We start from the raw sequence: 27,926 nt of genomic DNA on the forward strand, positions 1-27,926 counted from the left end.
GGCATCACCAATGCAATTGACATGAACTTGGGAAAACTCCAGGAGATGGTGTGGGACAGGGAGGCCTGGCATGCTGCACGCAGTACATGGGGTCACAAAGAGTCAGACATAGCTTGGCCACTGAAAAATAACAAATATTCCAGAACTGAATTTTGGTTTAAGCTAAAGAAAATGGCACTCATTTAAGGTTTAATAAAGCATTTTTTTGAGAATACATTGTGCTGTTCAAACAATCTGGTCTATTTAGAATTATCTTAATTGTTTAGTGCACCTATGACCATATCAATGTTCATACTGCAAATATTTAGTAATAACTAATGAAATTTCAGATTATTGCTCATCTAATATTTCTTTGAATTGAAGTGATTTTATTTCTCAGTTTAAATCCTTTATGTTTACAAAGCTATAAATTATTAATTTAATTCAATCTTGAGGTGATTTGTGTGTTTGAGTATACGTATATATGTCATATGTTTGTAGTAAACAAATGGGATGCCTCTTTTATTAAAAGAACTCAACTTGTTGTGTTGTTCATACACAACCTTCTATTTGTCACCTAAAATTTATAGTTTATATTGTTATTTATATTATTTTTTATTTTACTATTTAATTAATTTTGTATCCAGATATCTAGATATGAAGTGACTTTAAATATAGAATATATTCATTAATCCCATGAATTGTATTTAAAAGTATCATGAATTATTAATGAATTGAGCTTTGTTAAATACAACTATATGATAAATGATAAACATGATAAAAATAGAAGACAACCAAATTCTCTTATATTATACATAGAACTATAATAGATAGGAAGCAGGTGTCTAATAAATATGTATTACTAATAATTATGAAAACATGATCTCAAAAATTACTGTTGTTTTATTGAAGAGCTTGACTCTGTCAGGACATAATTATTGGTACATAGATAATCATCAGAATATTTGTAGTGAAATCATAGGAAGTGTAGTCAAACTTGCCTACAAAATTCAAGTTGAAACATAAACTGTTTTTGAAATACTTCATGTAGTGGAATTTATTTTTCCTGAACAATGTAGTTTTCCCCCTTCTACAATCTGTGATAATGATTGGTAATTTTCCTAATTTTGCCTCACTTCAGACATTGATCAGCACAGCATAAACCAATTTTTATGTCTTCATTTGTGGCAAGGGAGGAAGCTGACTAGCAATTACAGTGAAAAATAAGAAAATTTGTAGAATGTCTTTAAATTGCTTTTGTAAAGTAGGGTGGTACAGTTAGTCCTCTGTATATGTGGGTTCCACATCTGCAAGTTCAACCCATTACCAATCAAAAATATTTGAGAAAAAACACCCCAGAAAGTTTCAAAAAGCAAAACTTGAATTCACCATGCACTAGCAACTACTTATATAACATTTATATTGTATTAGGCCATTAAAAGTACATTGAAAGATGTTCATGGACTATTTGCAAACACTATGCCATTTTATACAGGGATTTGAGTATCTGAGGATTTTGTTATCTATGCAACCAATTCTCCTGTAGATACAGAAGGATGATTCTACTCCTATCTGTCAAGGATAGTTAAGTATCATTTCAGTTGAGTTCAGTCGCTCAGTCGTGTCTGACTCTTTGTGACTCCATGAATCACAGCACGCCAGGCCTCCCTGTCCATCACCATCTCCCGGAGTTCACTCAGACTCATGTCCATGGAGTACGTGATGCCATCTAGCCATCTCATCCTCGGTCGTCCCCTTCTCCTTCTGACCCCAATCCCTCCCAGCATCAGAGTCTTTTCCAATGAGTCAACTCTTCGCATGAGGCGGCAAAAGTACTGGAGCTTCAGCTTTAGCATCATTCCTTCCAAAGAAATCCCAGCATTGATCTCCTTCAGAATGGACTGGTTGGATCTCCTTGCAGTCTAAGGGACTCTCAAGAGTCGTCTCCAACACCACAGTTCAAACGCATCAATTCTTCAGCACTCAGCCTTCTTCACAGTCCAACTCTCACATCCATACATGACCACACGAAAAACCATAGCCTTGACTAGACAGACCTTAGTCGGCAAAGTAATGTCTTTGCTTTTGAATATACTATCTAGGTTGGTCATAACTTTTCTTCCAAGGAGTAAGCATCTTTTAATTTCATGGCTGCAGTCACCATCTACAGTGATTTTAGAGCCCCCCAAAATAAAGTCTGACACTGTTTCCACTGTTTCCCCATCTATTTCCCATGAAGTGATGGCACCAGATGCCATGATCTTCGTTTTCTGAATGTTGAGCTTTAAGCAAACTTTTTCACTCTCCTCTTTCACTTTCATCAAGAGGCTTTTGAGTTCCTCTTCACTTTCTGCCATAAGGGTGGTGTCATCTGCATATCTGAGGTTATTGATACTTCTCCCGGTAATCTTGATTCCATCTTGTGTTTCTTCCAGTCCAGCGTTTCTCATGATGTACTCTGCATAGAAGTTAAATAAGCAGGGTGACAATATACAGCCTTGACGTACTCCTTTTCCTATTTGGAACCAGTCTATTGTTCCATGTCCAGTTCTAACTGTTGCTTCCTGACCTGCATACAGATTTCTCAAGAGGCAGATCAGGTGGTCTGGTGTTCCCATCTCTTTCAGAATTTTCCACAGTTTATTGTGATCCACACAGTCAAAGGCTTTGGCATAGTCAATAAAGCAGAAATAGATGTTTTTCTGGAACTCTCTTGCTTTTCCCATGATCCAGCAGATGTTGGCAATTTGATCTCTGGTTCCTCTTCCTTTTCTAAAACCAGCTTGAACATCTGGAAGTTCACGGTTCAAGTATTGCTGAAGCCTGGCTTGGAGAATTTTGAGCATTACTTTACTAGCATGTGAGATGAGTGAAATGTGCGGTAGTTTGAGCATTCATTAGCATTGCCTTTCTTTTGGAATTGGAATGAAAACTGATCTTTTCCAATCCTGTGGCCACTGCTGAGTTTTCCAAATTTGCTGGCATATTGAGTGCAGCACTTTCACAGCATCATCTTTCAGGATTTGAAATAGCTCACCTGGAATTCCATCACCTCCACTAGCTTTGTTCATAGTGATGCTTTCTACGGCCCACTTGACTTCACATTCCAAGATGTCTGGCTCTAGATTAGTGATAACATCATCATGATTATCTGGGTCATGAAGATCTTTTTTATACAGTTCTTCTGTGTATTCTTGCCCCCTCTCCTTAATATCTTTTGCTTCTGTTAGGTGCAGACCATTTCTGTCCTTTATCAAGCCCATCTTTGCATGAAGTGTTCCCTTGGTATCTCTAATTTCCTTGAAGAGATCTCTAGTCTTTCCCATTCTGTTGTTTTCCTCTTTTTATTTGCATTGATCATTGAAGAAGGCTTTCTTATCTCTTCTTGCTATTCTTTGGAACTCTGCATTCAGATGCTTATATCTTTCCTTTTCTCCTTTGCTTATCGCCTCTCTTCTTTTCACACCTATTTGTAAGGCCTCCCCAGACAGCCATTTTGCTCTTTTGCATTTCTTTTCCATGGGGATGGTCTTGATCCCTGTCTCCTGTACAGCGTCATGAACCTCATTCCATAGTTCATCAGGCACTCTATCTATCAGATCTAGGCCCTTAATCTATTTCTCACTTCCACTATATAATCATAAGGGATTTGATTTAGGTCATCCCTGAATGGTCTAGCGGTTTTTCCTACTTTCTTCAATTTGAGTCTGAATTTGGCAATAAGTAGATCATGATCTTATCCACAGTCAGCTCCTGATCTTGTTTTTGTTGACTGTATAGAGCTTCTCCATCTTTGGCTGCAAAGAATATAATCAATCTGATTTCGGTGTTGACCATCTGGTGATGTCCATGTGTAGAGTCTTCTCTTGTGTTGTTGGAAGATGGTGTTTGCTATGACCAGTGCATTTTCTTGGCAAAACTCTATCAGTCTTTGCCCTGCTTCATTCTGCATTCCAAGGCCAAATTTGCCTGTTACTCCAGGTGTTTCTTGACTTCCTACTTTTGCATTCCAGTCCCCTATAATGAAAAGGATATCTTTTTTGGGTGTTAGTTCTAAAAGGTCTGTAGGTCTTCATAGAACCGTTCAACTTCAGCTTCTTCAGCATTACTGGTTGGGGCATAGACTTGGATAACTGTGATATTGAATGGTTTGCCTTGGAGATGAACAGAGATTATTCTGTCGTTTTTGAGATTGCATCCAAGTAGTGCATTTCGGACTCTTTTGTTGACCATGATGGCTACTCCATTTCTTCTGAGGGATTCCTGCCCACAGTAGTAGATAAAATGGTCATCTGAGTTAAATTCACCCATTCCAGTCCATTTTAGTTTTCTGATTCCTAGAATGTCGATGTTCAACCTTGCCATCTCTTGTTTGACCACTTCCAATTTGCCTTGATTCATGGACCTGACATTCCAGGTTCCTATGCAATATTGCTCTTTACAGCATCAGATCTTTCTTCTATCACCAATCACATCCACAACTGGGTATTGTTTTTCTTTGGCTCCATCCCTTCATTCTTTCTGGAGTTATTTCTCCAGTAGCATGTTGGGCACCTACTGACCTGGGGAGTTCCTCTTTTGGTATTCTATCATTTTGCCTTTTCGTACTGTTCATGGGGTTCTCAAGGCAAGAATACTGAAGTGGCTTACCATTTCCTTCTCCAGTGGACAACATTCTGTCAGTATTATTTAATTCGGTCCAAAAGAGTACAGCAATAATATTTCATTAACTATGATAATATAATCTTTTAAACACTAACCATACAAACTAAAATATGAAAGATTATTATTACATTTAATTTTGATTCATTAACTTCTCTATAAATGCTATAATATAGTTTTTAAATTTTGTTCTGATATTTAATTAGTACTTTGAAAGAATGAATTATTTAGACTTTAGGCTTGCAGTTTCATTAGGAGTACTTACATATACAAAGAATGTTCATTAAGGAAAATGTATTAAAAAATAGTCATTTCAGTACATTTCTGTAGCCTAAGAATAAACTATAAAATCTTGCTGCCAGGTGGCTTTGCTGTTTCCATGGCTTTGTAGTGCTCTTGAAAGCGATCTTTTCTTCTGCCTTTGATGGAAAAAAGTGCTGAAGGTGTGATATTTCATCATAACACCTCATGCCCAACCCCAGCAGCAATTATTCAAGTTAAGGTTTAGTCACTTCATGTCCACAAGCTTAAAAATGAGCAGGTTCAAGTAGCATTACTGAGAAATGAAACTTTCCTCAAACTCTGTGAGGGAATGAGAATCATTATGTATTTTTGTGTCACATATTTATGAATTATTTTAATGTGGATAATGGTAAAAATTTATCCTGTTAATAAGTCCTGATTTTTACGTAAAACAAAATTTCGATACAACATTTACTGAATTTGTTTCTTAAGCAATAAAGAGAAAAAAAAATAGTGTGAGAATAGACATAGCTCACATGTCTACAGGGCAGATTGGGAGGTGGAAGAAACAGTGTATAATAATTACCCAAGAAAGTTCTTGAAAAATACAGATGCCTATGCTTCCCCTTCTAATGGTTATCTCATAGATGATCCCTAAGTATCCTACCAGCCTCATGGACAAACACTGATAAGACAATGATATTGACTGGAAACCAAGATTTCAGTGATCTGTTGGTTGATCTTTCAATTATCCCTACCTAGCTTGACCTTCGGCCATCCCTAGCTTGATCTTTCAGTTAACTTTAGACTGGCTGTGAGAGTTTGATATTAGCATAAAATGCTTGCTTATTTAACAAGTTACCATGTAGAGAATTTAACTTCTACAATACTGTAAATTTACACAGAATAGCATGCATCTATTCTTTTGAGAGGAAACTATCACTGTATTGTATTGTACTAATGAATGTCTGAAAGCTATTACTCATTGAAACCAAGGTCTGGGATTGACCTCCAAGTTACATAAAGTTTCATGTAAATGGATTGCCAGAAATTATAAAGTTGAATATTCATCTCATTTCAAATGTATATGAGCTCTTAAGAGAGTATTGTTTAATTCTTCATTATGTGATGCCACTTAATTTTCATTGCACATTTTCTCACATAAGGTGGACTCTTCTAAATATAACATTAAAAGATAATGAAAAAAGTCTATCCTTTCATTGCAACTTCACTCAAGTTGAAGTACTTTCATCTGATCTATAAAGAAAAAGCAAGACCTTTCAAAGCATTTGTACTTCTTGTGGATCAAAGTTTATACTTCCAAATAAAAAGACATAGGGATAAAATGACAGTTATTTCAGTAGACCTCTGCCCCAGTGTTTCAGTAGTATCCTAGAATCACTATTCTTGTTATGGTAATTTCTAATGATTGAAACTTTCAGAAATGAAAGAGCTTATCTTTTAAAATAGAGCCTAGAGATGAGAGGCAGAAGTGCTGTGTAAGGAACTCCTGTACTGGGGGATGTGAATCACAATACTGGATGGAAACCATATCTGCTTCCCCCCACCATCCATTAAAACAGGAATTCTGGAATGTTTAATACAGAGAGCAGGTAGAATTGAACTTGTAGAAGGACCAGAAAAAAAAAAAAAAAAGAAAAGAAAAGAAAAAAAATCAGTCTAAAACAAACGAGAAAGGCCAGCAAAGGAAAGAGTAGTTCTCACCAAAAATTTCAGCTGTAAAATGTCAACAAAGTGGCGTGAAGAGTGAGGTAGTCATCAGCGTTGCCTTCAGAATTATTATATAAGTGATCTATCATAGCATCCATCTGTACTAAATGAACGGCATCCAAAAATGTTTGCCCTTACTAATCCTCAAGCATGGCTTTGTAAAGAACATGACTGATGTGCCCAGAGACTGTGCTTAGGCTAAGTATTAAAAAATAATGAAAAGCAGGTTAGGGACTATGACAGTCTCATAAAAATGAAAAGAACAGAGAAAAACATGAAGAAAAAAAGAAAATATCAGTTTTCACCATTGCATCCGAAGCTGTATAATAAAATGAAGCTTTATAATAGAGAAAGCCTGCATTCAAGAGACATCCGAATTGGGTACATATAATGTTCCAGACAGGGAACATTAGTCCAGACCCCATAACCCTGTCATATTTTGTACAGCCACATATCTCAACCTTTCTCTGAAAAGACCAGAGCAAGGCTACTACAAGTAAGATTGGTTTCTACTAATAGAAGCAGAATTTTTATTTGGCTTGAGAAAATTTACTGTCCATCTATGATCTTTACAAGATAACTAGACAACAAATATTTGTGTCAAATCCAGACCATGCTGCTATGAACATAGGGGGTGCATGCATCTTTTTGAATTATAGTTTTGCCTGGGTATATTCCCAGGAGTGGGGTTGCTGGACCATATGGTAATTATATTTTTAGTTTTCTGAGGAAACTCCAGACTGTTTTCCACAGTGGTTATACTAACTTACATCCTTACCAACAGTGTAAGAAGGTTCCCTTTGCTCCACACCTCTCCATCATTTGTTGTTTGTAGATTTTTTAATGATGGTCATTCTGACCAGTGTGGCATGGAAACAACTTCAATATCCATTGATCGATGAGTGTATGGAGATGTGGTACACAGATACATCACACTCAGCCATAAAAAAGAAAGTAATAATGCCATTGCATCAACATAGAGATTATCATACTAAGCAAAGTAAGTCAGAAAGAGAAAGACAAATATCATATGATATCACTTATATGAATCTAAACTATGGCACAAATGAACCTATTTTCAAAACAAACAGACTCACAGACATAGAATCTGTCTATTACATGTGGTTGTCAAGGGGGAGAGGAATGAAGTGGGAGGTTGGGGTAAGCAGATATAAGCTATATTTGCTGCTGTTGTTGTTTAGTTGCTAAGTCATGTCCAACTCTTTGCAACAAAGTCCTAATGTATAGCACAAGGGACTATGCTCAGTATACTATGATAAGACATAATGGAAAAGAATATAAAAAAGAATGTATATATGTGTATAACTATCACCTTGCTGTACAGCAGAAATTGGTACAACATTGTAACTCAACTATATTTTAATTAAAAAAATCCACACCATAGACTAGACAATCAAAGTTAATTAACAAGATGAAATCATGAAAAAAAGAGTTAATGGGGGAAATGTAATTAATTTAATATAATAATTACAGTTGTTATAGAATAAGAAGAGATCATGTATTTTGGTAAATGTGAAAGTTAAAAAAGCGAACACTCAAAGTTCTTGATATATGTATGAAAATATTATATATGTGTATCTGTGTCAAAACAGAATGGACATAGCTGAAGGTAGTAAGCTAGAAGACCAATAAAACTTCTCAAGAATCAGAGAAAAATAAATAAAGTGAGAGTATATAAAGGATAATATAGATGTATGACAGGTAGGAATCCAGTAGAAGAAAAATAAAACATCAACAAAGTAGAGAAAATTTTATCATGTAGAATAATATAAGCCACATATTGAAAATTTTAAATTAGAAATTATATGTCTCCTTTTACAAAGGTATGAGCTACAATAAAGTAAAAATTAGGAAATAGCATATTTAAATATTTTATTTTCAGTGTCAGCACACTACAGTAAATTGTTACCTCAGAATATTTACAGGAGGTTTACAGCGCTCATCTATTGAAGTATTTGGTGAAGATCAAAGAACAAATTGAACTGCATTTTGCTTTGCCTTTTTCCCCTGTGGATTTGTACGTCTTCCAAGTTCCCTGAAAATCCATGATCTAAGAAAATAAGAGCCTCTTCACACATATCTAAACCTTGTCTATTTCACTTTCAAATATACAATGTCAAACATTAGAATTAGTGTATTTTAGATTTTTTTTTAATTTTTATTTTTACTTTATTTTACTTTACAATACTGTATTGGTTTTGCCATACATTGACATGAATCCACCATGGGTGTACATGCGATCCCAAACATGAACCCCCCTCCCTCCTCCCTCCCCACAACATCCCTCTGGGTCATCCCCGTGCACCAGCCCCAAGCATGCTGTATCCTGCATCGGACATAGACTGGTGATTCGATTCTTACATGATAGTATACATGTTTCAGTGCCATTCTCCCAAATCATCCCACCCTCTCCCTCTCCCTCTGAGTCCAAAAGTCCGCTATACACATCTGTGTCTTTTTTGCTGTCTTGTATACAGGGTCGTCATTGCCATCTTTCTAAATTTCATATATATGTGTTAGTATACTGTATTGGTGTTTTTCTTTCTGGCTAACTTCTCTCTGTATAATCGTCTCCAGTTTTAAGAAAGCTGTGGTACATATACACAATGGAGTATTACTCAGCCATTAAAAAGAATACATTTGGATCAGTCTGATGAGATGGATGATACTTTAGATTTTTGAAACGTAGTTTTAATATGTGCATGAAGTCAAAACATATGCCCCATTTAGAAAGTAATCAGTCATAAGGTTTTCCTGCTATTGATAACAGTACTTTCTTTGTTTTAAAAACTTTAAAAATTAGCACTAACATGTAGTAAAAGTATAAACACATGCATAACAGTGACAAATTCTTAATTCAGAGTAGTTAACTTCTGTGAAAGAAGGAAAAAAGGTGAGAGATGGAGAGAAGCCCAAGAGTACCACAACTAATATTTTATTGCCTAAAATAATATATTAGGTAAATATATTGTTTAAAATAACAAAGCTAAGTTACAAGTAGCTGAGTATTAATTCTCTTATTCTCTATATGTTTGTTTCTAAGATTTCATAAAAATAAAATAAGATATTCCTTGTTTAGGAACAAAATCCATAAAGAATCCTGATTGTACTTAGCAAAGAATGCAAAAGATATTTATACAAAAATTTTATATGTATATTGAATGATATTATAGGTCTGAATAAGTCAAAGAAATTACATATTTCTGGATAAAATGATTTTTAAGCATGTCAAGTCTTCTCAATATAAAGTCAATGCATTTCTCAAACAAAATCTAATTACAATATCATGAGAATTTACTATTTAATCAAGTTTTTAAGAACATTTATGAATGGCAAGACATCACACAATAAAAAATTCTGGCAAAACTGTTGGGAAACACCCTCACAGCTTTCTGGGAGAAGAGTAAATTGTTATAAGCCATTCCAGAGTTTGATCTAACCGGACTGATAAAAGGAAGTGTTGATGTGCTTTATGACTGAGCATAAACACTATTGGGTATATATACATTCTCATACAAGTCAATATGGAAATGTGGATCAATCAATGCTTAGTTTAACTGTATCTGTTGATCTCCATGAGATGAAATGTAATTAATATTCAACACTCAGAGGCAATCAATGAACTACTGTTATGTAGAGTAGCATTGATGGGTCTCAAAAATATAGTGTTAAAGGAAAAGTGTGAGAAAATGCACAAAATAACGTTTTATGAAAATAACTTTCAAGGAATCATATACCTATACTTAAGAATATAGAATTTCAGCTAACGTATTGGGCACAAGTACAAATATATATGGGGCCTCCCTAATGGCTCAGCAGTAAAGAATCTGCCTGCAATTCAGGAGACACAGAAGATGCAGATTTGATTCTCGTGTTGGGACAATTCCCTGGAGGAGGAAATGGCAACCCACTCCAGTAGTGTTGCCTGAAAAATTCAGCGGACAGAGTGGCCTGGCAGGCTACAGTCCAAAGGGTTGGCAAAGAGTCAGACATGACTGAGCAACTGAACACATACACACAAATACATGTACATTTAAGTCTATGTTTATATTATGTGCTTAGCTGCTCAGTCGTGTCCAACTCTTTGCCCCATGGACTGAGGCCCACCAGGCTCCTCTCTCCTTGGGGATTCTTCAGGCAAGAATACTGGAATGGGTTGCCATGCCCTTCTCCAGGGGATCTTCCCAACCCAGGGATCAAACCCAGGTCTCCAACATTGCAGGCAAATTCTTTACCATCTGAGTCACCAGGGAAGCGCATATAGAGACCATATATATATACATATAAGTACATGCTTATTTCTTCATAGAAGTGTAAATAACTTAAGGGCTTCCTAGTTGGCGTTAGTGGTAAAGAACCTGCCTGCCAATGCAGGAGACATAAGAGATGCTAGTTTGATCCCTGGGTCAAGAAGATCCCCTGGAGGAAGGCATGACAATGAACTCCAGTATTCTTGCCTGGAGAATTGCATGGACAGTGGAGCCTGGTGGGTTCTAGTCCACAGGGTCGCAAAGAGTCAGACACAACTGAAGCGATGGCACACATGCAGGCAAATAAGGCTCAGAACAACCTATACCCGTCTATGGGGCCGCACAGAGTCAGACACGACTGAAGCGACTTGGCAGCAGCAGCAGCAGCAGCATACCCACATTGCAGAAGAAGAAACTGGTATGGAGGATCAGTAACATAAAAGATTATGTGTTCATGAAAGGTTATTGACACAGATTTTATGTGTTGAAGCCAGAATTCAAACCTTGGTTATCTGATTCCACAGTGCACAAGCTTAAGCACTCTGTGTGCTTATATGCAAATATCAAGTATGTTAGTGTGTACCTAAGGGAGGATGGAAATAGACATAGGATGGACAATGGTAACAAAACAATAATATAAAAACAGAGTCTGATGAGAATGTTTGATGCTATTCAATTCTATGAACCTAAAGAAGGGAAGGGAAGGAGGAGACGGAACAGAAGGAGAAAAGAAAAAAATATTCTAAGGATGGAAGACTCTAAGTGATCAGCATAAATAGTGTCAGTGAAAAGACCAGCACCTGACTTTTCTGGTTTTTAATCATGTCACTTACAGGTGAAATATATGAAAGTGTTAATAAATTAAGTGCTTTAAGTTTTGGAGAGTAATTTGTTTAAAATTTAATAAACATCTATTATCGGTGTTCTACTTTACAGTAATTGAGAGAGATTAAGCAAATGCTCTTTTGGTTTCCTATTTCAATGTGATATGGAACAAAATATTTAACTTATCTTTGTCTAAATGTTTCATACTTAAATTGTGTTATGCTTTAAGAGTTCTTTATTGTAATAGCAACCACATTGGAACGATCAATTCCTAAAAAGATTTAGTAAAAGGATTTTTCACTAATTGTTTGTGGTACTGAATGCTTAATTTAGTTTAATTAAGCTAATTTAGCTCTTTTGTTGTTGCTGTTCAGCACAGTGCTCACTTTTAGGAGTGAAATACATAAAGTTTTGGAGATGGAGAACCAGTATGCTGCTGCTGCTGCTAAGTCACTTCAGTCGCGTCCAACTCTGTGTGACCCCATAGATGACAGCCCACCAGGCTCCCCCGTCCCTGGGATTCTCCAGGCAAGAACACTGGAGTGGGTTGCCATTTCCTTCCCCAATGCATGAAAGTTAAAAGTGAAAGTGAAGTCGCTCAGTCGTGTCCGACCCTCAGCGACCCCATGGACTGCAGCCTTCCAGGTTCCTCCATCCATGGGATTTTCCAGGCAAGAGTACTGGAGTGGGGTGCCATTTCCTTCTCTGGGAGAACCAGTATAGATAGATAAATAAACCAGTGAAAACTGTCTGGAGATCAAAGGGAGCACAGATTTACTTATTATATCTAATCAATGTGTTTAAATATTATTTTTACTCTTTTATAACATGCATCCTCATAATTAATTATAAAACATCCATCTACTGCAATATCTGCTTAATGACATCAAGTTACAAAATTTATGGTCAGTGAATTTATGGTTTTGTCATATGAACAGTAAATGGAAGTAATGGCAGAAAATAAACAGTGTCAATTTCTTACTTCTGAAAAGAGACTTTTAAACAGTGCATTTACAATAAATGAATATATATATATATAAGAATTAAAGTTCAATTAATTTTTAAGCCTAAGAAAAATGCTTACCAGATGCAGAACTTGAGGTAGTGATGCTGATTTTACTTTTGCTTTGCTAGGTTTTCTGTGTCTTCTATGGGTTTAAATGCAAGTATTAAAAGAGAATACTTTAAAACAGCCTGATCTTTCCTTCTGGTCTTCTGGCCTTATGCCATATTTTTATATTAAAATTACTAAGTTATGGACCTTTTTCTAAGATTAAGAAAAAGTTATTCTAAAGTATTGCCTACTTAGCAGTGGTCTAGTGGTATCAAAAGCCTAAGGGAAAATTTTCTATCTGAAAATCTAGGTAGAGATTAATGTTTGCCATTTCATAGCTCATTATCCTGAAATGGTCCTTTCCAAAGCCATGAAAAGTCTCGAGGTTCATATGAATAATTTTAAAATAAGGTGTTATTTCCAGAAATCATTAGTTCTGCTGTACTGTTTTTCTGAAGGGCTCTTGAATTTCAAAATAAATGGCTTCCCTAAAAAACTAAAAGCCAGTTTGTACTGCTAGAAATTATCTTCTCATAATATTTAGCCAAAGCATCTCTTTTTTCCCCAAGAACAAAAGATACAATTAATCTCATAGAATCAACCATAAAGATTTATGTAGTGGAGAAACCATTTTGCATGACCTAAATTTTTAGAGAATAGAAGCTTATATTTAGAAGCACAGACCAAAAAAAAGCTTCATTTTTGTCTTTGCCAGAAATATGTCCCCCAAATATTTTACAGTTTACTCTTTAAACAGAATATACTAAATCCATTACTTCAGAGAATGACCAAATATTTTGGATTATTAACTTCAAAAGTGAATAATCACTGGTCACATTGTGCTTTATACATTTTCCAGGTTTCTTTTTGCTCTTCATCTGGACAGTAGCTATCTAAACTAAAAGGAGTAGGCCTAGTGCTAACTTTGCACTTTCTAAATGTTTTTCTGCTCTTGAATTATAAACCAAGTATGACAGGTTTTTATCCAAAAGATATATGTTATATATAGTTATAGTTTTATCCAAAAGATATATGTTATAGTTCGGGATACTGGGAGGTGGTGCTGTTAATATACTGTAACTTAGCTCCTATATTGAAAACATGTTTTTTTTTCCTAACAGAAGGCAATGGCACCCCACTCCAGTACTCTTGCCTGGAAAATCCCATGGACGGAGGAGCCTGGGATGCTGCAGTCCATGGGGTCGCTGAGGGTCGGACACGACTGAGCGACTTCACTTTCACTTTTCACTTTCATGCATTGGAGAAGGAAATGGCAACCCACTCCAGTGTTCTTGCCTGGAGAATCCCAGGGACGGGGAGCCTGGTGGGCTGCTGTCTCTGGGGCTGCACAGAGTCGGACACGACTGAAGTGACTTAGCAACAGCAACATAAGAAGTTAAAGGTAAAAATCTCCTTTTCATCATTGCAGCTTTCATTTCCAACTGCACTGTGCTAAAGGGAATACTTTCAGGCAACAAGCCATATACATGAGACTCATCATATTTCCTTCTTTCAGGGGTTGACTTCTCCTGATTTTCTGTCTACTTTTGGTCACTCTACATTGCCTTCAAATAACTGAGTTAGTAAAGTGTAATTGTAACATGTAATTGATATTTTAAAAGCCCTACATGGTCTCTCCTTTATAGATAGCACTGGGGCAAAAGTGAAAGTAAAAAGACCAGTAAGAGTTAATTGCAGTAATTCAGGAAAGTAGTGACTGAATGAAGTAATGATAAAGGACTTCTTTAGAAGTCTGAGATGTAGGATATGTTTTGACTATAGAGCTGAAATAAATTTTCTGAATTCATCAATTGCATATAGGTTTTTAGAAATTTTGCTGAATCAAAAATAATCTCCATTTTTGCTTATTTTGCTCTTTTTCTGTTTTTTTGTTTGTTTGTTTGTTTGTTTTGTTTTGTTTTAACCTTAATATTTTCATGTAGTGTGATGGCAGAAACTATGGTTAGGAAGACTGTAGGTCTGGTGAGAAAAACAGATTTTGGAGACTTGATGACACTTCAGTTTAGCTGTAATAATATTTAGATATCTATTAAACACTCCAGTCTTGATTATAGAAGCATTTTTGTCACTGGCTATACAAATGTAGTTTTTGTATTTTTAATGGATGTTATTTAACGTATGGAACTCTTTGAAATCACCTGAGATTTAAGTGTAGGTGGTGATGAGAAGTGATCCATTTTTATAGATTAGAAAGAGGACAATGACCCAGCTAATGAGAATGAAAAGAATCTGCAACTGAGGGAGAAGGAAAACCAGAAAAACTGTTGTCCTTTGCTTCTCCCCTAAGAAGGCACTGATTAAATGTACTAATGTTTAGAATTATATTTTATGTATCGTCAACAATATATGAATGAAACATATTTTCAGAAACTGTGTTCGAAACAAACTTTATGAACAAGTTTCCTTACTATCAAGTGTATAAAGTGTACAGTAGTGGCCAAACTATTCTGATGATGCCATCTTTCCCAATGAGTATCATGTAGGAATACTATTCTGAGAAATAGTCTAATGGCTACAGAACTTCCACTTATGGCCACATTTTTTAAGCTCTCTGAGTTGTGTAAATTTGAGGTCTTCAAAACTAGTCTCTGGATTTTTATTTCAGTATCCCTCTGTATTAATAGTTGAACTTTTAAATATATCCCAATGTGAACTAATGATCTTTCAAAAATGTTTATTCTTTTTTAACTTTCTAAAATTTCTTTGGGGCTGTGAAACTTAAAAAGACATGAAATTAGTAAAGGAATTTCACAGTTGTAAATTTACTTGGTGCTGGGGGCCAATTCAATTAGCTAAGAACTTACTTTCAAATTGTTACCAATTGGATCAATGGAGTATAACAGCTTTCCCCTTTCATTTCCATTTCATTTCTTGTTTCTAGGGACAAGACACTGAAAGAAACATGCTGCAAGACTAATTACATTTTCGAAAGATAGGGTGTTCTTCCTCTTCTTTTTAAACATTAGTAGACAGTAGGGATTTATCTTTAATTTACAAAGAAGGGGCTACTGATTTCATTAAATAGGGAAACAACGTGAACTCTCTCTGTGCAAGCTGTAAGCAGAATTCTTTAGTTCATGATGATTCCAGCCTAGTTTCAATCCCTCTTTTGTTTTCAAAGAAAACTACATTTAACACCATATTTATACAGCCTGCCCACGGTTGGAAACTCCTACTTACATCCATAATAACATCTCCCTAAATCTCCACAGTTCACTTGCCTATATTAACAGTACTATTTCCAAATGCCACCTCCTTCTCCTTTAAAAAAAATAAAAAAAAAAATTTAAATGTGTTTGATTTTATTTTTGACTAGCATTTTGCTATTTTTATTAGAGTTACTGAGATAGCATTTGAACATCCGAGAAGAGTATCTTCTCTTTCATTATGATTTCATCACTTGTGGCAACAATATTCCCTATAACATGTGGAAGTGCTCTGGCACCACAACCTATCCCTGAAATATTTCTAGGAGAAATATCATCTCTCACGATACTTATCATAGGTAATTTCAAGAGTGCCTAAACTCAAAGTTTACAGCTGGTAGTGAATAATAAAAGCCATAGTGCAAGATTAACAAATCTTCAAAAGTGTTAGCTTCAGTTAATTTTAAGGGTTTTACAGGTCATATTAGACTGACTATTCTTAATCATTTCCTGGTAGGATATGTGTAAAAAATGGATCTAAATTTGACTATATTAGCAAAAAAAAAAAAAAAAAAAAAGAATGGAATCAGAATTTAATTTTCCTACTTCCATGATGTTGATTTGATGGAGGTTTCAGATTTTGTGTTCTCTAGCTGAGAGTCAGATACCATGTTAGGATTCTGGCTCCCAGACTAGTCTTGGGCAGAGACTCACTCAATAAATAATCCATTCCTTTGCTGCTGCTGCTGCGAAGTCGCTTCAGTCGTGTCTGACTCTGTGCAACCCCATAGACGGAAGCCCACCAGGCTCTCCCGTCCCTGGGATTCTCCAGGCAAGAACACTGGAGTGGGTTGCCATTTCCTTCTCCAATGCATGAACGTGAAAAGTGAAAGGCAAGTCGCTCAGTCGTGTCCAACCCTCAGCGACCCCATGGACTGCAGCCCACCAGGCTCCTTCCTCCATGGGATATTTAGGCAAGAGTACTGGAGTGGGGTGCCACTGCCTTTTCCAAATCCATTCCTTTAGGAAATAACAATAAAATCTGCTAAGATATAGAAATTTATTCTATCAGACTTGTTGTAATTAAAAATTGTTAAAAAGTGTTCAAGACATTGAAGATCAATAAACCTCACCAAGGGCTTGATAGCTCTGTGATTTTTTAAAAAGCCAACTTAGTTTAGGTAAATATGAACTACCTACATCCTAAATAGCAATAAGCATTCATTTCTAAAGATATATCATCAATTTAATCACAGCTTCTTGATATTAAAATAAGCCCTAAATTTAATACACCAACCAAAATTAAAAAAAAGACCAACTGAATTTCAGAAATGTTAAATGGAAAAAAAAAATGCAACTTAGAATTAAGAAAATACTATATAACACAGCAGGGCTAAATATTTTCAAAACCTTGATCACTGGCTTTACAGACCCTTTCAAGTAATATGCTCCTGTTTTATGTATGTATTTTTAAATTTTCAGTTTAAAATAGTCCACTTAATACATAAAAATTCAGATATTATTTATCCAAAAACATATTTATTCTACAAAGCAAAGCTGAAATTCATCAGCCATTTATGTCCGTAGGGTATTACTCATTTTGCAAAACCGTTAAATGCATCTTTCCTATACGTATGTCAACACCTTGCTTGTATGTGAAATTCCTTTCTATGGGTATTTAAATGCATCCTGAGCTTCTATAATTCTATATTTGGAGCTACTCTCCACCTAACAGAGGATGTAGATTCTGAGGAAGCACGGTGTACACGGAAGTGTCATCTCACCCAATGGTGCTTTAGATATTGTTTTTCCGTGACTGACAAAAGATTGAAGATTCCTTGTTAGTCTTTGCTTTAGGTTATAAAAAAGTGTGACTTTGTACCATTTCTTTGCTTTACTTCAACACTTTCATTATTTATGTATTTTCTTTTTTTTTAATTTTTGTTTTTACTTTATTTTGCTTTACAATATTGTATTGGTTTTGCCATATTTGCTTTATATTTTATTTGTCCAGTTTGTTAGGTTTGATTTTGAATAAACACATAAGTTTGCTATAAGATTTTTAAGTGGCAAAGTTAGTGTCCCTGTGTGACTCATTGATAGGATATGATGTAGATGTAAAGTATTCACTTGTTTGAGATGTTGAAATAAAACCTGTAGGAAGTGTCACAAGTCAATACTGAATAGAATATGGAATAGATAGTGTCATGCAGTTGTGATAATTTCAGTGAAAAGGTACCTTTGGATAAGATCATATTCATCAGATTTCTCTCTTGGTGTATACATTCAGTTCAGTTCAGTCGCTCAGTTGTGTTCAACTCTTTGTGACCCCATAGACTGCAGCACGCCAGGCCTCCCTGTCCATCACCAACTCCTGGAGTCCACCCAAACCCATGTCCATCGAGTTGGTGATACCATCCAACCACCTCATCCTCTGTCATCCCCTTCTCCTCCTGCTCTCAATCTTTCCCAGCATCAGGGTCTTTTCCAATGAGTCAATTCTTTGCATCAGGTGGCCGAATTATTGGAGTTTCAGCTTCAACATCAGTCCTTCCAATGAACACCCAGGACTGATCTCCTTTAGGATGGACTGGTTGGATCTCTTTGCAGTCCAAGGGACTCTCAAGAGTCTTTTCCAACACCACAGTTCAAAAGCATCAATTCTTCAGCACTCAGCTTTCTTTAGAGTCCAACTCTCACATCCATACATGACCACTGGAAAAACCATAGCCTTGACTAGATGGACCTTTGTTGGCAAAGTAATATCTCTGATTTTTAATATGCTGTCTAGGTTGGTCATAACTTTCCTTCCAAGGAGTAAGCATCATTTAATTTCAAGTATATTACAAATGTCCCCTTTGTTTATTTATTTCATCAGCTTAAATCTGATGGGAACACACTATTTTGGGCAACCAAAAGGAAAAACAACCCTTTTATCTCAGACAGTATAGAGGATCATTTTCTAGAGAAGCACTTGGAAAATGTGGAAGTTCCTTTCTTCTTCACTGAAATTATCATGGTTACTAACCAGAACTTCATGTCTCAAGTTTATGTGGTTCTTTGAAAATATGTGATTCAATCCTTTCTGGGACTTTTGTCAACACAGGAAATCTGAGTGCCTAAAGTCCATCTTCCCTGGATGCATGATGTAGTCATTTTCCTCTTGAACTTAACAATCTCTTAGGACTAGGAGTATCAGGAAAAATATAGGATACCAAGTTCAGTTTGAATTTCAGACAAACTGGGCATTGTTTTTAAAAGTTTAATTATGTTGAAAATATTGCATAGAATATCTTATATAAAATATTTATTGCTTATAAAAAATTCAAATTTAACAAAATATCCTGGATTTTTATTTGTTAAATCTGATAACCCCACCCAAGACACAATCAGCAAGTGGTACAGTCTCCCCTCCCCCACCATGCTCGGAAATAAAACACACTGTCTATTTTCTAGGCTTGGGAAATAATTCTACCCTTCTCTATGTCTGCCTATTCCTGCAAGGTAAACATGCCTTTTGAAACACAGAACTTTCAACAAAGGCCAAAGCTGGAAACCTCACACACCTACACATTCCATAATGTACATAACATATATGACTGAAGTAGGCCCAGGGTGACTATGGCACACTATACACCAGTTAGCAGGGTCAGCTGATATTCAGCTTTGGCCAGGTACATTATGTGAAAATTGGCCTAGTGTTGATAAATTTTCTGAAAACAAAATTCAGATTTTTAATGGAGAGTCTCCTTATACTGAAGTGTAAGGAGCACACTGAAGCAATTTAAAAAATAATCAGTGACTTACACTCAGTCCAAGGTTTTTAACCATCAGTGCAGATTTTTACTAAAGACAATAGTCAAAATTTTCTTCTACCTGCTTCAGCTTTCACTTCTGCAACAGAAACCTCACTTAAATTGAGAGAACCCAGAGCCTTTTAAAGAAGCAAAACATTAAGCACACACTCTCATACACACAGCTTGAGTGCCTATGTGTAGCAATATAATGAAGTACCATGTAAAACATTTACTGACTTTGAGAAGATGAAAGTGAATCATGTAGTATTAAAGCTTTATTTCAAAATTAGTGCTTGCTTTATAGACCTAAAGGAAACTAATAGCACTGTGATATCCATGTAATGTCCCAGAAAAGCCTGCCTATTTTGCAGGGTTTCAAGCTAATACAACAAAGATAAAATATTTTACCTTACTCTTTAAACCATATACATGTGATTATTTTTTATTCAATAAGATGCTATTTTCTGTTTCAAAACATTCTGTTTTGAATGTTTTGTAAGAACATTAAGCTAAAAGTATCATAACCTTGAATGTGTTTTGAAGACATTTTTCATAGAAAAGTTTTGCTTGTTTATATAATATCACTGAGTAAATTTCTGCCTGAAATTATTAGAGGTCATAATTGTGCAGCAGAGAGTAGTAAGCAAAGCTTTCTTTAAATGCAAAAGGAATAAATCTAATGCACGTTGTAATGATCATCCTTGGCAAACGGAAGTAATGAATGAATATTTCTAAGCCATTTTTATTTTTCCCATTTTAAGGTATAGAGTATTTAAGTTAGGTGAATGTTTTGAAGAAATGAAGAATGGTTAAATATTTATGCATGTTTAGAAACCTGCTTTGAAAGTCACTACTTCAAAGAGACCTCAACAACTTATCTAACAATACAGGGTAAACAAATAGCACAGACATTTCAAAGCCAATTGACTTTTCTTGAGCACGAGGCAAAGATTTACTTGAAGAGAATAGATATCCAGCAAACAGGCTTGGTAATCCATATAAGAATGAAGCAAAGGAAAAAAAAAAACAATTACATGTTGAATCTCAAATATAATTTATTCTTGATAATATTTTCATAAAACTTTAAGATCTTATTCTATACCAGTCATTTTGCCAGATGCTTGTAGTACATTATTTAGTAGCATTCCTGATGCCATCACAGAATCATATTTTATTGTAGAAGAGAAGTGAACAGGTCACTGTAGTCATCTGTTAATAAGTTACAGAAGAGTGCTGTTTTCCATAAGAGCACTTAGGAGGAGCACCAAACACACATGATGTCTCAAAACTTTGTGATGAGGTTACTTTTCACTGAAGAGAACATCTCCCAGGGTTGTTGATTATTGAAAATGCCTTGAGACATAGAGGAGGAAGACACAGGATATGAGTGTATGTGTCCTTAGCACAACTTTGTGAGTGCATGCTCAGTTACTCAGTTGTATCTGCCTCTTCGTGGCCCCATGAACTGTAGCCCACCAGGCTTCTCTGTCCATGGGATTTACCAGGCAAGAATACTGGAGTGGGTTGCCACTTCCTCCTCCAGGGGAGCTTCTGTTCTCAGGGACAGAACACTTGTCTCCAGCATCTTCTGCATTGGCAGGTGGATTCGTTACCACTGAGCCACCTGGGAAGCCGTACTTTGTGAAAGGGGACACTTAGCATTTACATTGGTCAGTGGTATCTGACTCTTTGGGACCTCATGCACTGCAGCATGCCAGGCTTCACTATCTCCTGGAGTTTGCTCAAATTCATGTCCATTTACATTGGGACATCAAAATTAACTTAAAATGCTCCAAGAAAAATAGGACATATGATCACCCTGTAGATATTCCATTCCAGATCAGCTCCAGAAATAAGATCTAAACCTTTTCCTGCATGCTAGATTTATTCTCTATTTTACAATAAAATGGTAAATTTGGAGTCTGACATTTAAATATAAGCCATTATTATAGATAGAATGTCACTTTCAGAAGTCTTTGATATTATTAAATTTTAGTCAGAATATTAAATACTTGTAATGTGACCCAGGAGGTTATTTCTGGCTGCGTAGCAGAATAAGTTTTCCTCATTCTCAAAGACATTGACTATTTAGAAGTCGATTTTTTCAGATGCTAGATCGAATCTCTACCTCTTTCATATGTCTGCAAAAGGAAAACCTATTCTTCCAGTGGTCTCTATTCAATCTTAGAGTGATGGGAAAAGCAAATGTAACCTAAGACTACACTAGAAAAAGAAATATGCTAGCCTTGCATAACTAGAGGAAAGAAACAAATAAGACCTAACTATTATCTGAATTAGGAAAAGATTGCTAGCTATCCCTACTTATCTAAGCTATTCAACACACCTGAACAGCAGAAAAGGAATTATTATTTCATTTTATGCATTCTTTTTTTCATTTTCGGGAACCTTGACAAATATATCTGAAATGCTACTGTCCTACAAAAGTAATAGCCATTTTTTTAACAAAATGTTTATTAGTAACAATAATGTCAAAAAAAAAAAAAAAAAGAACTTCGGAAGGAAAACAACTATTCCATTATACTTGACACTTGCTTAGTGGTGTGATGTATGGCACATTTAATAAAAACTAATGAAACTTGCAGAGGAACCAGATATCAAATTGTCAATATCCACTGGATCATGGAAAAAGCAAGAGAGTTCCAGAAAAACATCTATTTCTGCTTTATTGACTATGCCAAAGCCTTTGTATGTGTGGATCACAATAAACTAGGGAAAATTCTGAAAGAGATGGGAATACCAGACCACCTGACCTGTCTCTTGAGAAATCTGTGTGCAGGTCAGGAAGCAACAGTTAGAACTGGACATGGAACAAAAGACTGGTTCCAAATAGGAAAAGGAGTATGTCAAGGCTGTATATTGTCACCCTGCTTATTTAACTTCTATGCAGAGTACATCATGAGAAACGCTGGACTGGAAGAAACGCAACCTGGAATCAAGATTGCTGGGAGAAATATCAATAACTTCAGATATGCAGATGACATCACCCTTATGGCAGAAAGTGAAGAGAAATGAAAAAGCCTCTTGATGAAAATGAAAGTGGAGAGTGAAAAAGTTGGCTTAAAGCTCAACATTCAGAAAACGAAGATCATGGCATCCGGTCCCATCACTTCATGGGAAATAGATGGGGAAACAGGGGAAACAGTGTCAGACTTTATTTTTGGGGGCTCCAAAATCACTGCAGATGGTGACTGCAGCCATGAAATTAAAAGATGCTTACTCCTTGGAAGAAAAGTTATGATCAACCTAGATAGCATATTCGAAAGCAGAGACATTACTTTGCTGACTAAGGTCTGTCTAGTCAAGGCTATGGTTTTTCCTGTGGTCATGTATGGATGTGAGAGTTGGACTGTGAAGAAGGCTGAGCACCGCAGAATTGATGTTGGAGAAGACTCTTGAGAGTCCCTTGGACTGCAAGGAGATCCAACCAGTCCATTCTGAAGGAGATCAATGCTGGGATTTCTTTGGAAGGAATGATGCTAAAGCTGAAGCTCCAGTACTTTGGCCACCTCATGCGAAGAGTTGACTCATTGGAAAAGACTTTTATGCTGAGAGGGATTGGGGGCAGGAGGAGAAGGGGATGACAGAGGATGAGATGGCTGGATGGCATCACTAACTCGATGGACGTGAGTCTGAGTGAACTCCGGGAGATGGTGATGGACAGGGCGGCCTGGCGTGCTGCGATTCATGGGGTCGCGAAGAGTCGGACATGACTGAGCTACTGAACTGAACTGAACTGAATGAGACTTTAATGCTTAACTACAAAAAATGCATTTTATTGTAGGTGTTCAAGGAGAATAGATTATTTTTATTTATAATTATAATAAGTTAGTTTTGAATAGCATATATATAACAATCTTATTCAAATGGAATTCATGGACACTTTTAATGACGTGATTTGTTTCAACCTTCTGTTTACAGGTAAAGCGGTTGCTGATAAGGTCATTACAATTTATCTTCTTCTAATTCTCTGCTACTGTAACATCCTATAACTCTGTGTGAAACTAAAAACTATGCTTTGTTGAAGCCACTTAATTTGGTAGTGAAGATGATACTGAGATAACATATAAACAAAATATGTCTTTGTTATTAACGGTACAACTGTGACAGAGAGTTCCAGAACTTTGAAAAAATTTATAATAATTTTGTTGAAATTAAACATTTGATGGAATTTAAATTCATTTTTCATAAAAGTTGTCCATAAAAGTAATTTAGCAACTACTCAATACTAACGTATTAATAAAAGACTTTAGGATTGCAAAGCCAGGGAGATAGATATCTCAGAAGTCCTAATAGTTTATCTGAATTAGCCCCTCTGTGTTGAGAGCAAAATATTGTTCATCGATTTGTTTGAAAATATTTATCAAACAACTAATTTGATTATCACAGGTACAGGTCAATGTGTAGAAACTACAGATATGTCAATATCTGCTCAGTATTTTCAGGCTAGGAGATCTTTTGTGAAAGTTCTTAAAGAAGAATGAGAATATTTATTTTGCAATGGCTAATCCTATATGCCAACTTTACTGGGCCACGGATGACCAGATATTTGATTAAGTATTAATCTGAGTGTGTCTGTGCTCTGAATGAGACTGTATTCAAATTGATAGACTGAGTAAAGCAGATCGTTGTCCTCTGTGTGAGTAAGCCTCACCTAATGTCTTAACAGTCTGGGGTGGGGTGGTGCAGATTTACTATTTTGGAGGTGTGCTATCAGTCTCCTATACTCAACTGGAACTTACACTAGTGAAAGAAGTTTCTTCCCGTTCTGAAGCCTTTGTTCTGGGACTAGAACTGCCAGTGGTTCCCCTGGGTTTCCATCTTTCAGATAACAGATTTCTCCGCATTTTATGATCATGTGAACCAACTTCCTATAATAAACGTCTCTTTCTCGTTCTGTCTCTTTCTCTCTCTCTCTATATATATATATATGTGTATATACTCTCATTAATCTGCATTAAAATTAATGGTATGGGTTATGCTTTGTGACTAGATCCTGACTGATACAACTTACTTCTATCTAGTGCAGCCTTTTAAAATCAATTTTTCTGATCAATTTCCTGCTCTTGCTAAAAGCACATAGCAGTTTAAATTCAGTAAAATACAAATTGTTTTACCAATTTCTTGTAAATGTTAGAATACTTTGGAAAGTGTTAACTCCATTTACCACCTCATCTTTTATATTATTCTTATTATAAGTTGGTTTCTATATATTTCAAACCAGATATATACTTTCTTTTGTACAGTTATTAGTCTTTTGTATTTATTCACTTTTTATTTATTTATTTTCTCAGATTTTATTTTATTTTATTTTTATTCACGTTTGACACTTTTTTTTTCTTCCAGAAATTTGGTGTTTCTTATTGAAATCATTTTCTTCTCTCCTGAAAATCTCCTGTTAGTATTTTTTTTTTTTAAGAATTTTGATGTAGAGGAATTCTTCTGTTTTTGTTTTTATGAAATGATCTTCATTTACCTCCATGTGGAGTCATATTTTTACAGGGTACAGAGTTCTGGTGGGCTGCTATTTTCTTTCATTGCTTAAGACTAGAATTTCCATTATATTCCTAAGGTCCACAACGTCTTTAGGTTTAACCCTATTTCTCCAGGCTAAGCCCTGGAATCAGCCCAAATTTTTTACCACCTCAGTAGTATTGTACTACTAGTTTAAAAATGGTTCATTCATTTTAACTGGATTTTCTGGTTCTTTCTTCAAATGTATCCATTCATGAGCAAAAAACCCAGAGTAAAATCAGTATAAATGTTTAAAGCAAAGTGAATGCAGCTTGATTTTTTAAACTTTATTTTACAGTCCAATTATCTAAATTATGTTGTGTGGCACTAAATTCATACAAAAGTGAATCAAGAATTCTTAATCATGGAAAACAGGAATTGTCATATAGGTGGAGTGGTAACGACTAATAAGGGGCTTCCCAGGTGACAGAGTGGTAAAGAATTTGCCTGCCAAGCAGGAGACTTGGGTTTTATCCCTGAGTTGAGAAGATGCCTTGGAGAAGGAAATGGCAACCTACTCCAGTATTCTTGCCCGGGAAAGCCCATGGACAGAGGAGCCTAACAGGCTACAGTTCATAAGGTCGCAAAAGAGTCGAACACAACTTAGCAACTAAACAACAATGACTATAAATAAAGAGTTCCCTAGAAAACAGATATTTTGAATTGTTTTCATTTCCAGCTTTGTTAGGAAAATCTATCAAACCTTTCCCATAAGAGAGATGCATCCATTTAGCCAAATAACTGTTTTTTGGCAAAAGCTGATGTCAGGGTGTTTGTAGTAAAGAATACAACTAATTCATATCCAGCACTCCTTGATACAATTCTCTCCATCCTACCAGGAATCCTTCTCTCCTAAAGAATACCTAATCTCAGTAAAGAGTAAACACAGACTTCTAGATGCTCATGTAAAAACTTTTTTTAAAAAAAGGAAGATATCTTGGAATCCCAACTCTTCTTTTTCTTACATTCTATATCAAATGCATAAACTGTGCCAAACTTGGAGACTTTTAGATAATGATAAAGAGGGCTTCCCTGGTGGCTCAGATGGTAAAGAATCTATCTGCTAGGCAGGAGACCCGGGTTCAGTCCCTGGGTTGGGAAGATCCCCTGGAGGAAGGAATGGCTACTTACTCCAGAATTCTTGTCTCCTTGGACAGAGGAGCCTGGCAGGCTACAGTTAATGGGGTCATAAAGAGTCAGACATGACTGAGTGACTAACAGTGAAAGTTACTCCTATCATATGTCTTTAATGGATGTTGATATTAGAGACTTTTGTAAAATATGATGTAGAGTAAGCAAATTGCCTCTGTAGATGGAATCTGAGTAGGACTCTTTCCTTTCATCTGATATTACTTAATAATGTTTTAAAATAATTATTTTCTTTTCAGAGATATGAAGCAGTAAATTCATTTGGCTAAAGATTATAATGTCTACCTCTTAAGCAGCTTACATATAGGAACTTCTGTTTTTTTTTAATGAAAAACACACATTTATATATGACAGTTCATACAAAAATGCTATGCTGTTCTGAAAATGCTTTAATTGATTCTACTAAGTCAGAAAAACTCTTGGGATTTCCTAAAGCCATAAAAGTGTTTGGTCTGGAATAAACATTTTATTTCTCCACTAAAATATGTGCTTTAATTTCATTATTTCTACTTCATTAAAGCAAGTTTTCAGTCTAGGATGTCTTATAATTATTGTTTAATGAGATTCATTGTTTGTGTATTGTGCTTATCACTAAGGAAAGCAATTTCTCATTTGCACTTATAATATATTTATGTCATAGGACTGTACACAGTTTAATTGATTTTGTATGGTGTCTAATGTTCCTTAGCTTTGGGGAAGGTAAGTTTTCCAGTGCACTGTATTTCATTTCAAAGATATTTAATATTTCAAAACAAAATCAACTAGATTTTTGAGATCTTAAATATAATACCATATCACATTTCATAACATGCAAAAAGAACATTTGAAAGATGTATGATACTCCTAATGAACTATTAAACTACAAGAAAATAAACATGATACAGAAATGATTAAGCCTTGGTTTATTTGAAGGGAAAAAGGGACATGTATTAATTTAACAAGAAATTCATACTTTCTTATAAAGTATGAAAGTGAAAGTGATAGTCACTCAGTCATGTCCGACTCTGTGACCCCATGGACTGTAGCCTACCAGGCTCCTCTGCCCATGGAATTCCCCAGGCAAGAATACTGGAGTGGGTAGCCATTCCCTTCTCCAGGAGATTTTCCCAACTCAGGGACTGAAACCAGGTCTTCTGTATTGCAGGAAGATTCTTTACCATGTGAACCACCATAAACCAGTCATTAACATAGCACTATACCTTATCCTCTATGGCAGTGAAATTATATTCTGTTGACTGTGACCAGGAATACTACAACAAATATGATAATTTTAAAGTTAAGGATTTAACACTTATAGATGACTTCTAAACTTGGATTATTTGCCTTCTTCATGCTGAAAGTTATTTAATAATACCTAAGTATAAACTGAGCTTCCGTGATAGCTCAATTGCTAAAGAATCTGCCTGCAATGCAGGAGACTCTGGTTTGATTCCTGGGTTGGGAAGATCTGTTGGAGAAGGGATAGGCTACCCACTCTAGTATTCCTAGGCTTCCCTTTTGCCTCAGCAGGTAAATA

This window comes from Capricornis sumatraensis, chromosome 3, assembly GCF_032405125.1.
Source record: "Capricornis sumatraensis isolate serow.1 chromosome 3, serow.2, whole genome shotgun sequence".
Lineage (NCBI taxonomy): Eukaryota > Metazoa > Chordata > Mammalia > Artiodactyla > Bovidae > Capricornis > Capricornis sumatraensis.